We start from the raw sequence: 16,587 nt of genomic DNA on the forward strand, positions 1-16,587 counted from the left end.
ACATATAATTATAATTATATGCACACACACACATACACACATGAGGGTGCACATGGCCCGTATCATAAATATATATATGATGTAGGTGCACATGGCCCGTATCAATAGCATGCACGCATGCGACAAGCGACGATGCTTAGGGTGGACCCAATGAGGGTGCACACAGAATAGAGGTTGGCGCATGACTCGAAGCCAATGGCGTGGCCGCATGCGGTGGCCTCAGATGACCGTGCTCCTTAGGGCCGGACCGCATCCTGACCGTTCGAGCCCACCTACCTCTAGGCGGTCTCAAGTATAAATAGGGGGCAACTTCCTCAAGGTAAACATCTAGACTAAAGACTACTAAGAACTCTCCAGTTTCCTTTGTGGCCTCGTCTAAGTGTTTTCACCTCAGGCCTCGCCCACCTGGTGTTGCACCTGTACTAACTTGATCGTCAGAGTCTTCACCTCAGGTTAACACCCGGGGCCTCTGACACACTCTCTCTCCACAAGTCTGACCTACCAACCCTTGGCCACAATAGACCTTGGACTCTTCAGCCGGTCCTTGACTTGAAAGCAAAGTTACAGTATTGCCCTCAGCCCATCCTAGGCTGTTACAAGTCACTAAGTCATGGTTAGGGTTGCCCAAACGCATCAACACTAAATCCCTAATCCAACCGAAGTCAAAGGCAGATTAAAGTTTGGTTTGTACCAAGTTGCACCCCTAGTTTTTATAGAAAAGGTTATTAGAGGTTTAGTAGAGCTATGGGCATTGAATATATTGATCTTCTTATCTTAATTAAAGGCTTTGCTTTGTTTTGCAAAATGTAAAAAGCTGTATGTATATACAATCCTGTCTTGCCGTGTCATGTGATTGCTATTAAGGCACCATGGTCCATGACTTGGCTCAATTCCACCACCGACCGCTCCCATTCACTCCATTCACGTTACCACGTTCCATCACTTGATGTCTGCGGTGCCACACCGAACTTCTCAGCTATTAACCCCTTCTCCCCTTCTCCTCCATTTCCCATCCCGATTCCCGGCCGGCCTCTTAGCTAGGCTTGGGTTTATCATTCCTTCCTTCCAACCACTAGAATAGGCCATGAAGGACTTGTCCTTGTTTCTCCTGAAGAACTCTCTGGCAGCGAAGATGAAGAAAGGTCTCCGAAGCTTTTGCAACGGTGTTGGTTCCACGTCGATCCTCAATAACCAACGTCGCAAGAGCCAACATGAACATGATTTATCTTGCATGGCCACCTCCTCTCCCGTTATAAGCTCGCCTTACTACCCAGACCACATCAGCAAGAGCCCACCGCCGACCCTGGAGGAGATGATCTTGCAGCTTGAGCTGGAAGAGGAGGCAGCAAGGAAAGCAAAGCTGGATGACTATGATGTGTGTCGACGTAGAATGTCATGTGTCAACAACTCTGATATTTTACGATCTGCCAGGAGCGCATTGAACCAGTACCCTCGGTTTTCTCTCGATGGTAGGGATGCAATGTACAGGTCTTCCTTCAATAACTTCACTCCAGTTACCAGGTCCAGGGGTGGTTGCAGTTGGTGTCAATCATCATCATCATCATCGTCTGGAGGAATTGGAAGGAGACTGTATAGCGAAGGGTTTGAATTAGATGTGGAGAGGAGTCTTGGGCTACCTCCAACTTTAGCAGGAGAAAGCGTGGTTTGGTGCAAACCGGGTGTGGTTGCCAAGTTGATGGGTTTGGAGGCCATACCAATACCTCTGTTTAGTCACAGTAAACAGTACAACACCAAAAAGAGAATGAATAAGTCTGCTAGTGTTATGATCAAGAGGGAGAATCTTAGGAGAGCTGGAAGACGGGAAATGGAGAAGAGAAGGCTGGCTATGGGAATCATAAATTGCAGGGAGGCAACGGCGTTTTCATCTTCGACCAGCACCGATTACTGTATGATGAAACCAATTGTATCTGTATGCGATGGAGGAGATCTAACACAGTAGATCATACAGGTGCTGCCGGTCGTATTTGAGGCTTTAATTATTAATCTTATGCATGTTTGGGAGTTTGGACTGGACTCCCCAATTCCCAAACATGCATTTTCCCATGTTGTGATGACTGATGGCCTGATGGGATGCCACTCAATGGGTTGCACACCCGAGTGATCCCGATAAGTGGATCCAGTTGTTGCGGTGGGTGCCCGATAAACGTATTATATATTCTGATTGAATTGGGTAGTGTGTATGTACGTACAACAATCAACCGTGTTTAGATTTTAGTGTTGATCTATAAGATAAAAAATAGTTATATATGTATATATTATATTATTCGACGGGTTTGGTTGGCATGGTCCTGGGCCTGGTAATACAAGGATCCGCCCCAGATCCCTCACAAATTAACGCTTGATATTGGAAAGGGTATAAATAGTATAAATGCATACAAAATATAAGGTTTTGCATTTTATATATTTGTATTTATATCAGTTGGAAAATTAAAATACACAATTTATAATACAATTTGTATTGTACATATTTGTATTTTTATTCTTTTTAAATTAGTCTCATCACTTTAAAAAGAGTATAAATATAAATATGTACAGTAAAAATCTAAATTTAAAAATACAAAATGCAAGGTTTTTCATTGTATTTATATTTGTACTTTTTCCAAATTTAGCCTAAGGCCCCGTTTACTTTTTGGTAAGTTAATTACCCGGGTAAATGCAATTACTTGGGTAAGTTTTTCTTGGGAAACACTTATCCAGGTAAGTGTATTTACCTATGTTCTTTTATTTTCCAAGTAAAAAAAGAAATGACTATTTTAACCATAAAAATTCATTATTAAAAGGAGCATTTTTGTCCCATTCAACGGAAAACTTTCCTAATCCCCACATTTATCTGAAAAAAAAAACATGAGGTTCTTAGTCAATGGGAACCAAAATCCCATTAACCAGATTTCTCCCTCTCAAAATCCAAAAAAAGAATGCCCCCTAAATTAAAGTTTTGCCAACATATTTCATGAAATTTTGGTTTGCCAGGTGGAACCAAGCTCAAACTACTGTTTTGGCCTAAATTAAAGTTTGTTAATAATTAAGATTTATACATTTTTTAATCTGCAATATAAGTTAATTAGAGAAGATCATGATCCTAGTTCTGTCTATTGCTAATTAATGTATATATTGTTATTGCTTCTAGAAATCTTCATGTGCACTCTGAATTTCTTATCTCAACAATCCAATTGTATAACTGTATTTTTTTTATAGGTAAAATTGTATAATTGTATTAATTTGCCGCTTGGTGCAGCCATAGAATAATCTTACAGAAAAAAAAAAATAGTTGGGAATCTTTTCAATGAGAGTTTATAATTGTTAAACAATTAGTTTAATCGTAAGAAAGGCAGATCACGAGATTAAAATAAAATGCATCAATTAATAATAGTGGGCTATATAATCCTGGTACTACCCGTACCCAGGCTATATTGGGCAAATTAATTATAGGGTAAAATATTTATACCTCCCTTGACGTTGTTGAAATGTACTTAAACCTCCCCTCACTTTTAAAAGTTGCAAAGACCTCCTCTCACTTTTGGTGTAAAAGTTGCTTATTAATTCCTTCCATTAATTGACTTAATTCTAGTGGATGGAGAGTGAAAATTCACAAACTAGTGACTACCTTTGTGTGTTTACCAAAAAAATTAAAATTTCATATTACCAGAATTACCCTTCTAGGATTATTCTGTCATCACTTGAAATAATTCCCGCTTAGTTCCTCTTTTCCGGTTCTGCCGCCCAATTCAATATTCTCAAGGATTCTACAAAAAATCATGTGTGCAAACGAAAATACCTACTTGTTGAAGGTGGTTTCACACAATTTTTTGAGTTTTCTTTGATTTTTTTAAGTTTTTAGAGGTAGCTTTTTTTTTCATGCGTTGAATATATTGTTAACCTAAGCTTTTTGTGTTTTTTTATTCTTGATTTTTCTTGATCTATTATTGTTTATATAGTAAACAGGGCGAGTAAAAAGTATATATAGATCGTACTTGAGTCTAGAACAGATCATACCTTGTTTTGTTATTGTTTATATAAGCAACTTCACTGTTTGTTTAATACCTGGGTCTACTCGTCAAGGGAGGTCTTTGCAACATTTAAGGGTGAAGGGAGGTTTAAGTACTTATCAGAAACGTCAAGGGAGGTTTAAGTATTTTACCCAAACATGATTCATGGGAAATTTGGGTATTTTAAAAAATTTTGAGCAATAAATTTCTATTTCTGTTAAATTTTTTAACGTGCAATTAACAGAAGGGGTCAGTAAGCAACTTTTACACCAAAAGTGAAGGGAGGTCTTGGCAACTTTTAAAGGTGAGGGGAGGTTTAAGTACATTTCAGAAATGTCAGGAGAGGTTTAAATATTGTACCCTTAATTATATTGCAAATATTCTTTATATAAATTAACAAAATAAATATAAGAGGACTTGCATCAGTACATGTGTTCCCACTTAATAAAATTAGGAGTTGGACTTTTTAATTAAGTTGAAAGCGTCCCTCATCCTTTAATGGTACTCAACAGCGGTGTATATTTACATTTCCAGCTTTGAGAAGTCAAACATTATCAGGCTTAGCAAATTAATATTCACCTCCAGCGATAATTTATCTATAAATTATAATTAACACTGGATCCAATAATCTTATAAAAATTAATCCAGATGCATTGTTAATTATTAATTTGAGTATTAACTGTTTAAGTTGAGCACCTGATGCCATTAGTTAGAAATATGGGAGGATGACCTGAATATGTTTGGATCCAATTGGAACCCATTTTTAGTTGCATAAAAAATTTCAAACAAAAAAAAAATTGTCAAAATTAATTTAAATGCACGATTTGTACATATAGAAATTTATTATTAGGTATATGCTTTTCATTATATTTAGGGAGTGTATCTGCTTGTCAGGCCATTTAATAAAGAAGGCTGAATGGCTAAGAAATCTTCTAATGTGTAAAAAAATTGGTTTGGGGGTCCAAAATTGCTTTCACTTCACACATTCTTCTATTGATGAGCCAAATATGAGCCCCAAAATCCTTCCCTTCTGATCAGAATAAAGATATGTGTTAGGGGCAGCTAAATGTTAAAATATTGAAACATCTAACACCTAATATTGCATATGGAAAGCATTAATAAATTGGGTACAGCAGAAAATGAGAGATTGTCTAGTAGGATTAAAATTAGACCATATCTGGCCTTATCCATCAGATTTATGTCAGATTCTGAATCAAATTCGGATTGCAATCGGATATTAAATAGTATAAATAAATTCAACTCAAAATGATCAGAATATTATAAAATTAATTGAAGATTACTTGTATAAAAATTAAATCTATTAAAATTTAGTAACAACATCATTCAAATCAACTTTGCTCATACATATGTGTGTGTAGTAATTTGGGGCATGTTTTTTTTTTTGGTAAAGGACGCAAGAAGTTCAGTCTACTTTAAAAATCCTTTAAATGACATTTAAAGTAGATAATTTAACATATATTTAGTTATAATACATTTTGTTAGTTTTATTTAAATTTCTTAGACCTAATTAATTTGGTGATTTTGGTCCATTCCTTTTAGAGTAAATTAACCAATTTTGATATAATAAAAAAACCATGAAGACTATCCGCCACAATGCCATTTCTTTTCTTCTTTGATTTAGGCCAACAGATCTTAACTTGGTTCAAGTTATGGGCAAGGTTCAAAATATTAGAAATGCAAAGAGTACGTATTAGAAACATAATTTTAAGATACAATACACTTTGGATGATGAAAATTAAAATTAAGATGTGTATGGATACAATAGAAAAGCTCAAATAAATCTAAAAAAAAAACATATCAATAACATTAAATATAAGTTTAAAATGACTATAAATAAGCTATATACACATAAGTAATATATATATTTTAATAGTTTATGTGAGTGAAGTGTGAACTCTGAGGACATATTTGGTTAACATTGTAAAAATAATGAAAGAACTGAAAATAAAATGTGCATGCATATGAATATATTTCAATCAAATTTCAGAAAATAAATAAAATTTGCATTGATATTTATAAATAGGATATGATAATTAAATCTATGAAGCCGGAAAGGTATGATACAAGAAGAGGTTTGACCAATCAAAACCCTCCTGTCAATTTCGATGAATACCGCATGATTGATACCACTTATGTGATATACCCATCGATTGGTTACAAGGCATCATGTCTTTTCTGTATCATATTCTCAATTTTTTTTTCTAAAAATATATATAAGTTTTAATAATCGATCTACTGAAAAGAGAAGAGAAGAATTCATTCTAAATGAATATAACTATATATGACAAGCAATTAGGGAATGGCTGCTTCATGTAATGCTAGGGTTTTCAATATTCAGGAGTTGCTTCCTGGTGCATCTATATATCTATATTAATATGGAATGGGGATACGTGGATGCATTCAGCTTTGAGAGAATGGTATCTCCACGTGCGGATTATAAAGTGACCGTGTGAGGATAATCTGTTATTTTGCACATGACTCCCCTTCCAACGTGCGAGGAGATTCAGTTGTCTTCTCTCTCTTCTCTTTGTCTCTCCCTCTCTCTCTCTCTCTCTCTCTCCTCCCCCTCTCATTCTCTTTGTTTCTTGGTCTTGCAGAGGGTTAGGGTTTTTATTTGTTCTATTCTCTCTGCAGTCTATGTTCGGTTTAGCAGAGCTTTGGGGGCTTATTCTTCAGTCTTCGGTCCTCTTGCTATGGGTTTCGCTTCAGTTTTGTTCACTTGCGCTAATGGCAGGTGGTTCTTGCTGTCACTTGTGCAAGTTCAAAGGGCTGCTTGCAGACAACACAATGAGACTCAGTGACAGCATGGTTGTTGACAGTCTTGATGGTTGGCGTGGACTCAATTGCTACCTTTGACGCCAAGGGATGTTCATAGTACCCTACCGTATTGATCTGAATCTGAGCCAGCTGTTTGAGAAGACTATCAAAGCCTGAACCCATCAAGAAGTCCGACATGCTTACGGGTAGTAGATGGAGTCCTGAATCGGAGCCATCATCATAGTAAAGCTCAAAGTTTCCCCTCTTTCCACCACCGCCTTCAACGCCGCCATGCATGCCCTGGAGGACAATAACGGAGTTAAAAGGTGAATGATCCCCAGTGTTCCTTCGGCTGCGGCAAAACCCTAGATTCATACTTTGAACGCCAGCACCTACCAGTTACATGTGCAGATCAAGGGGGCTCATCTATTTTCCCAATAAATCCCTCATCACAATCAGCGCAAACAATAGTTTCTTGAGCTCAAACCCTAACAAAACGATTGCACCTGTAGCACCAGTACGAAGATCCAACCGAAGCCATCTATATAAGCAAACCTAGAAAAATCTTTTTCTGTAGATCAAGGAAGCACAAGAAAGAAATCTTGTAACACATAGCCATGTTTATTTTACAACCTGTTCGATAACTAAAGAAAGGAAAACAGAGGGTTGTGCTCCACAGAACCACTTTCTTGAAACATTGGACTTCCTCAGTGAAATTTCACATAGAGATTTGAGAAATCAAGCTATAAAATCCCTTAGTTACCTCACTAATTTTCACAAGAGACAAGAAAAATCCAAGATTTTTACATCGATGAACAAATTCAGGATCTTAATGAAGAAACCAGAAAATTCCTTGTGTATTTATGGGATTATGGGCTCAGTTCAGAGGTTTGATAACAAGAATTTTATCTTATATCAATTATTAATGTGATTTTGTGTTATATTTACTTCACAAAATTTGCCAAAATGACTTGAAAATTAGAGTCTACGATTACAGAAGAGTTAGCGCCCAGTAACTTCAATTTATTATCAAGTGAAAACCAACTTTTCCATTTTACAAAAAATCAAAGAAAATATAAAATAAAGGAATACTACACCTAAGTAGTATGTCAAGTGACCTAAAAATTTAGCAAGAAAATATTGGGATTCAACTTAATTTCAATAAACATTATAACTTATTTCCTGATATATAGCAACTCTCAACATAATTAAGCAATAGTGTCTTGGAAAGCCTGTACTCACTGTAATTGAAACATGTAAGATAGCCTGTTACTGACACTTTGCAAATTGCATCAATATCATCGATTGATCATCAAAAAGGTGATTTAACTTACCAACTCTATCCCAGCCTTTCATTCCCATTAGTTTTGTTCTTCGTATTCAAGCATTTTAGACAATAACAATTTAAACCTGCATGTTGCTTGTGTCTCGTATATTTGGGTTGCTGGTAGTCTAGTCTCACAATTTAATGAGAGATGCCTTAGATGTCCAACTCAATGTTACTACAAGTTTTTTCTATTGAAACGACATTGCAATTGAATGCTTATTCTATGTTCTTACACAAATATTTGTTTGATGGAGAGTAGAAAAGATAGGCTTGTTGGTTTCGGACTGTCGGTTGCGGGTTCGAATTTCCAGTCTATAACACACCTTATCTTTCACAAGCCCCTGCAATGTAGGGCCCCTCTGCTAGTATATAGATTGTAACAGTTTTTATATGGTCGAAGGCATACTATGGTTGTCTGTCGAGTGTCGGCAAGGTAATGCAGATCAAATCAGCCCCCCACTAGGGGGCGCCCCACAATGTCCCACAGTACATCCCCATCACATATTGGGAACATCTTCTATCCATTTCTGGTATTATCATTGGGAGATGCTCCCAATACATGGCGAGGATGTGCTGTGGGGCGTTGTGCGGGCTGATTTGAATGCACAGTAAGTAAGCTCTAGAGGCTATAGTTTTGGAGGGATATTCAAATTTATAAGAATCTCTCTCCTCCCTCTCTTGTTTTTTGTTCTTTCCTCTCTTGAATGGCTCCTTGTCCCACATTGCTTGGGAAAAGAGTGGAAGTGGAGTATATTTGTAGTTTTGCTCCCTCTGGTAGGACCCATAGGAGGAGAGGACTATAGATATTCCATGCATGTGAGGGGGGGGGGGGGTGCAGGTGCTTTCCACATGCGCACGCCGAGCCGGGTTGGGTCGGGGGGCGGGTGTAGGTGCACTAAATCATTTTGTTTTATCTGAATTACACCTTTTCAATTTTAAAACGTGTCTCTTCAAAATTAAATTAAATTTTTAAATAAATTGTTTTCTTTTTTCGTGTCTCTTCTTCCTCCTTGTGCCTCTTCGAATAGGTGCATTGTTCTGAAGAGGCTCTTGTCTGAAAGGACACATCTATGTCCATTTGGGTCTGAGACCAATCTATAAAAGGGTGATGGTCGACCTAGTTTGCACATACCATTTTTCGGCATTCTTGTTTTCTCTGAGAAATCTGAGCATTAATCTTCAGTGGTTCGCGGAGGTCTGGTAAGCGAGTGCACGCCTACCAGTGGCCTATGGGATGTTTTATCTTGGCGACCGGTTTGCGATCACCCAACTGCACCATAGGGAGCAAATATGGTTTTAAGGAGAGTGACCAAGTGGCACGACTCAGCCCTCCATCTTCCTGCAATTCCGAGTTTCGAGTTCTTACAACAACTTCACATCACTGCAACGTTGGTTTGGAAAGCGATTACCGATAAGTTCCATCTGCTCTCTTTATTGTTATTACAACATTCTTAAAACCGTATTTATGGAACCTATCTCTGCTAACCCCTTCATGAAGAACCAGATACTGTCAACAGTTCCCGCTTTCTCTAAGATTGAACCCTTCAGAACCAACTACATGCGTTGGAGACAACGCTTGTTGTTTGCCTTAGAATAGGTAGGGATAACTTTCACTTTGACTAAACTGAACCCATTAAACATGGAGGAACCAACCCATTCTGTTGTTGCAGAACAATGGACTACACCCGACCACTTCTACACCAACCATATCCTAAACTGCTTGTCTTATGAACTGTACAATGTTTATTCTTCCTATAGTTATGCCTATGAAATCTGGAATGCAATGGACACTAAGTATGCTCTTAAAAATCCTGGAAATAAGAAATATGTAATTGTCAACTTCCTGCACTTCACCATGAAAGAAGACATGGACATGTCTGCTCAAATAGATGAGTTCCAGGTTCTTGTGGGGGAACTAGCAAAGGAAGACATGGTACTGTCAGATGAATTCATTGCTAGTTCTCTCATAGAGAAACTGCCACATACATGAAATGATTTCAGGACCAGTATGAAGCACAAGAGGAATGACACTACTTTGGACCAAGTAGTGGTCCGAATTAAGATTGAAAAAAAGAGCAGAAAGAGATGAGGACCAGTTTCCCAAAACCATTATAGTGGAGGAAAAAACTACAAAATTCAAAAAGAGCTTGAATGTGAAAAATGATCAGAAATTCAAGAAACAAAAAAAGAAAGGAAACTGCTATGTATGTGGCAAACCCGGACATTACAAGAAGGACTGCCAGTATTGAAAGGACTCTGGGAAAATGAAAGTCAATCTGACTGAGGATGTTATCGCAGTAGTGGTAATTGAGGTAAACTTAGTTGATAAGCCAAAGGAGTGGGTACTGGATACCGGTACTACCAAGCACATATGTGGGGATCGCAATTCCTTCTATGAGTATACAACTCTATCTGAAGGAGAGCAAATCTTCATGGGAAACTCACAAACTTCGAAAGTTATTGGCAAAGAAAAGTGCTCCTGAAACTGACTTCAGGAAAAATCCTAATGTTGAATGATGTACTACATGTGCCGGAGATCCGATAGAACTTGGTATCGGGAGCACTCCTCAACAAAGTAGGACCGAAACTCACATTTGAAGCAGACAAGGCCGTGTTGACTAAAAATAATGTATTTATTGGAAAAGGGTACAATGTTGGTGGATTATTTGTACTGAACATCTCTAATATTATTATGAATAAAACTGCTTCTTCTTCTGCTTATATTGTTGAATCTTTTGATATTTGGCATGCTAGACTAGGACATCATAGTGCTACTTATTTAAAGCGATCATGTAAATTAGGAGTTTTGAATGTTCCTATTAATTTTACAAATGAAAAATGCCAAGTATGTATAGAAGCAAAATTTACTAAGAAACCTCATAAAAGTGTACAAAGACAAACTGAATTATTACAACTTATTCATAGTGATCTAGGAGACCTTAAATGTCATGAAGATAGAGGAGGAAAAAGATACTATATAACCTTTACAGATGATTTCTCTAGATATGCAAAAGTAGTTCTACTTAGATCAAAAGATGAGACTGATAAAGATTTTATAAACTATAAAACTGAAGTAGAAAATCAGTTAGGAAAGAAAATAAAAAGACTTAGAACAGATAGAAGAACTGAGTATGATGGATAAACCATTAGAAAATTCTTTGAAGAAAATGAAATCATACATGAAACCACAACTCCCTATCAACCTGAATCTAATGGAGTTGCAGAAAGACTTAACAGAACACTAAAAGAAATGATGAATGCAATGCTAATTAGTTTATGTGCACCTCTGAATTTGTGGGGAGAAGCAATCCTAATGTCTTGTCACTTATATAATAGAATACCACCTAAGAAGAAATAATAGATTCTCTTTGAACTTTGGTACAACAGAAAACCTAGTCTGAACTATCTAAAAGTTTGGGGCTGCCTAGCAAAGGTTGGAATACCTGAATCTAAAAGAAAGAAATTAGGACCGAAAACCTATGACTATGTGTTCATTGGCTATGCACAAAATAGTGCGGCTTATCGGTTCCTTGTAATTAAAACAACTGAAAATGTTGTCGAAAATAACACAATAATAGAGTCCCGAGATGTAGAATTCTTTGAGCACATCTTCCCATGGAGAAAAGAAACATTAAATAGGGAACCTTTCCAAAACCAAGTTGGAAATTAAGAACAAGTGAATGCTCAAGGAATCAGTACTTCATTTAAGGAGAAGTAAAAGACAGATAAGAGAAACAAATTTGGGTGACGGAATGTTCACATTTATGGTGGACAAGGACCCAATAACCTATCAAGAAGTTGTAACTTCACCTGATGCAATATTTTGGAAAGAAGTTATAAAAAGTGAAATAAACTCCTTAGTCATTAATCACACATGGGAACTTGTAAATCTCCCACCTAGAACTATGGCACTAGATTGTAAGTGGATTTTTAAGAAAAAACTAAACCAGATGACCAATAGATAAATTCAAGGCCAGGTTAGTTGCTAAGGGGTTCAGACAAAAGAAAGATGTAGACTTCTTTGACACCTACTCCCCGGTTGCAAGATTAACAACAATTAGGGTTTTGTTTGCTATAACATCCATTTACTGGCACAATAGATAAATTCAAGGCCAGGTTAGTTGCTAAAGGGTTTAGACAAAAGAAAGATGTAGACTTCTTTGACACCTACTCCTCGGTTACAAGATTAACAACAATTAGGGTTTTATTTGCTATAGCATCAATTTACAAAATAGTAGTTCATCAAATGGATGTGAAAACAATTTTCTTAAATGGGGAATTAGAGGAAGAAATTTACATTAGGCAACCTGAAGGTTTTATAATGCCAGGACAAGAAAATAAAGTGTGTAAATTAATTAAGTCTCTATACGGCTTAAAACAAGCTCCCAAACAATGGCATGAAAATTTTGATAATGTGTTAATAACTAATGGATATAACAGAAATGATTCTGATAGATGTGTCTATAGCAAATTTGAAATTAATACATGAGTCATGATCTGTCTATATGTTGATGATATGCTAATAATGGGAATTAGTCTAAAGGTAGTAAAAGAAACAAAACAATTTCTAATTTCCAAATTTGATACCAAGGACTTGGGTGAGGCTGATGTAATTTTGGGGATTAAAATCCATAAAGAACACGGAAGCTTTATTCTCTCCCAATCACATTATGTAGAGAGTATTCTTAGGAAATTTAGACACTATGATTGTAAACCGGTTAAAACACCTCTTGACTGTAATATTCACTTAAAGAAACATGTAGGAGAACTTGTTTCACGAAAGGAGTATGTCAGTATAATTGGATTTGTATCTTACTTAATAAACTATACAAGACCAAACATAACTATAGCTATGGGAAAATTAAGTCAGCATACTCATAATCCCGAAAATGAAGATTGAGAAGCTTTAGTAAGATTATTAAAATATTTAAAAGGAACCATAAACTTTGGTTTACATTACTCAGGTTTTCCTCCTGTTTTAGAAGGCTTTACTGATGCGAATTGGATTTCAAATTCAAAGGATAGTACTTCCACCAGTGGATATGTGTTTACTCTAGGTGGATGAGCAGTATCGTGGAAATCAATAAAACAATTATGCAATACAAGTTCAACAATGGAGGCCGAGTTCATTGCACTAGAATTGGCGGGATCCGAGGCAGAGTGGCTAAGGAACTTGCTGGCAGATATACCACTTTGGCCGCGGACGGTTCCGTCTATATCTCTCCATTGTGATAACCAAACAACAATAGCCAAAGCCAAGAACCAGACGTACAATGGTAAAAGAAGGCGCATCCGCTTAAGGCATAACCTGGTAAGACACTATCTCAGCAAAGGTACAATCACTCTAGATTTTGTAAGGTTTGAAAAGAACCTTGTAGATTCGTTAACCAAACCATAAACTTCTAAGGTGGTTTATGAGGCATCGGTAGGAATGGGGTTGAAGCCCGTTACAAAGTCATTAGTGATGGACACCCAACCTATGTGAAATGAGATCCTTAGAATTAAGTTGAATGGGTAAAAATGAGTCACTAGATGACTTGGGAAAGCACTATCATTTGTGTCTCATTTCAGATGCTGGGGTAAGATAGTGCTCACTACAGATTGAGGAGGTTGAGGATGAGGCTCTTAATCAGTTAGGAATAGTGTGAGCAGTGCACACTAATAACTGACCTAAGTGAGTGTGAAGTGTGGCCGCTTCTAAGAGAGATCTAGGACTGACTCTCGAAAACACTCATGATTCCAAGAGGGGAATAAGGCCGAAATGTTCCAAAACAAAAGAACTACTAAAGAACTAGTGAGTTGAGTTGGTTGGCCGGTTAGCTAGTTACGATAAGGAGGAAAGGTTGATGGAGTCTGACTCCAACCGTGCTCTGTAACATAGCCTGTCATACCTAAGTGTTGATTAAAGTCCAAAAGACATCACCATGAATACTTTTCTTACTGCGATGCTCAAATTGTTCGATCTTCCTGTAACTTTGAATCTTGTGGGGGATTATTGGAGGGAGATTCAAATTTACAAGAATCTCTCTCCTCCCTCTCTTGTGTTTTGTCATTTCCTCCCTTGAATGGCTCCTTGTCCCACATTGCTTGGGAAAGGAGTGGAAGTGGAGTACATTTGTAGTTTTGCTTCCTCTATGGGTAGGGACCCATAGGATGAGAGGACTACAGATATTCCATGCATGTGAGGGGGGGTTGGGGGTGCTTTTCACATGTGCGAGCCGAGCCAAGCCGGGTTGAGGCGTGGGCGTGGGTGCGGGTGTGCGATGCACTGAATCATTTTGTTTTATCCGAATTACACATTTTCAATTTTAAAACGTGTCTATTCAAATTCAAATTTAATTTTTAAATAAATTATTTTTTTTCGTCTCTTCTTCCTCGTTGTGCCATTTCGAACAGGTGCACTGTTTTGAAGAGGCTCATGTTTGAAAGGACACATATGTGTCCATTCGGGTCTGAGACCAATCTATAAAAGGGTGATGGTCAACCTAGTTTACACACACCATTTTTCGACATTCTTGTTTTTCTCTGAAAAATCTGAGTATCAATATTCAGTGGTTCACGGAGGTCTGGTAAGCGAGTGCACACCTACTAGTGGCCTGTGGGCAGTTTTATCTTGACGACTGATTTTCGATCACCCGGCTGCATCATAGGGGGCAAATATGGTTTTAAGGAGAGTGAACAAGTGGCACGGCTCAGCCCTCCATCTTCCTGCAATTCCCAGTTTCGAGTTTCTGCAACTTTACATCACCGCAATTTTGGTTTGGAAAGCGAATACCGAAATTCCATTTGCTCTCTTTAGTATTATTACAACATATAGCCTATAGCAAATAGCGATCCTTTTGCGGGCTGCAGGCCATCTTGAATTTAGATCAGAAGCAGATGAACTCGGATCTGCTACCCACAAGATGTTCCCACATCTTTACCCATATTGTGCATTGGAAATATCTTTACCCACAAGATGTTCCCACATCTTTACCCATCTTTACCCATATTGTTCCGAATACATGGTGGTGGGTATGGATGTGGATACAACTTGTAGGTAGCAGATCCCGAATCGAAACAGAGGGCCACTTGATGTGTATTGTACGTAGCTAATTAGCTGTGGCTGTAATTGTCGATGTTGATGTATCGATGGCTCCCCACCCAGCAGGATTTTGACCATGGGCTGCACAGGGCTGGGGTGTCCTTCAGCCTTGAAGAGTTGGAGGGGAGGGGGCCTAGTTGGCTGGAGGCTGGAGCTCTCTCCATGTCCATGGGCGTCTCCCGGTTTAGACAAGTGGGCACTTGTGCAATGTAAAGCGTGTTATGCTGGACTCCACTCCACACTTATCCATATATGGTTGTAGAGTTATTAGTTCCCTTTTGGCTTTTGGGTCTCACTCATTCTCAAATCTCATCTCATATATTTTGCAAATTTAATGTCCAAATCCTAAGAAAGCTGCCCTTCATCTTCATGGGAATGATTTTATGTAGTAGATATATAGATAGAGAGATCTAAAAAGTTTATGAGATATAGGCTTTCCTTTTCAACCCATTCTAGGCTTTGCTAGCTAGTGGCCATGTGATCCCATGTGCACCTTCTGATTTTACTCTCCAAAAGTTCTCTTCTATTGAATAATTTTACTCTCCAAAAGTTCCATCGTTCTTTTATTTTTATGATATTTAACTAATATATATATATATATATATATATATATATATATATACATCTTTGGAAAACAGACTTCTCTTGTGTGGTATCAACTTGTCTTTTCTTTTATACACTTAACAACAACTTCCATAGTCTTCTTTGTTGGTAAGTAGAGGATTATACCCTTAAGATAAGATTCTACGTTTCTACTACCTAACTAGTTTTTGAAAACTAATTAATGAAGTACCAAATACTAAATTCCTTAGATTAATTCAACACTTTCATACGTCCAACTGCTTGTCTAACAACCATCTACATTGTATATTACTCCCAATCATTTAGTATGAACCGGTTAGCTTTGGCAGCTACGCCAAGTAATGCATTCTATATGTTCCAAAATTTTCAATGGAAAAATAAAGCAAGAAAAAGAAGAAAAATCTTACATTCTCATATATTGTGCTGTTAACCAACATGAGTAAAATTAGGCACAAATGGGAGTATAAATTTTTTTTCCAAATTGACATCATAAATAATATCTTGTTCAGGCACTGCTTATTAACTAAAAAAATAATCAGGAGTTAAAATATGGCTAAAAATTAAAAGAATATGGCAGTTAGGTGATCATCTTTCTTTATTTAGCCTCCCAATTCCTAATGATGAAGACAAGTGAAGAAAAAGTGCTCCTGTTTATATCTATTTTAATACATTGCTTAAAAGTAATGGTAGGTGAAAGTAAGTCAAAAGTCTGCATGGGGAAAAGTGTGAGATCAGATCACTCTCAAGTCTCAACATGGAAGCAGTGGGGAGATACAAGAATAACTGATGATGAAGTTAATTAATAAGTG

At 37.3% G+C, this 16,587-nt stretch overlaps 1 pseudogene; it reads right to left on the reverse strand.

The window, feature by feature from the left end:
* Positions 1 to 6,752: 6,752 nt before the first annotated feature.
* Positions 6,753 to 7,160, reverse strand: LOC104597789 (putative E3 ubiquitin-protein ligase RHC2A pseudogene; annotated as a pseudogene).
* Between the last annotated feature and the right edge of the window lie 9,427 nt (positions 7,161 to 16,587).

Source organism: Nelumbo nucifera, chromosome 7 (genome assembly GCF_055504915.1).
Source record: "Nelumbo nucifera cultivar China Antique chromosome 7, China Antique-T2T, whole genome shotgun sequence".
NCBI lineage: Eukaryota > Viridiplantae > Streptophyta > Magnoliopsida > Proteales > Nelumbonaceae > Nelumbo > Nelumbo nucifera.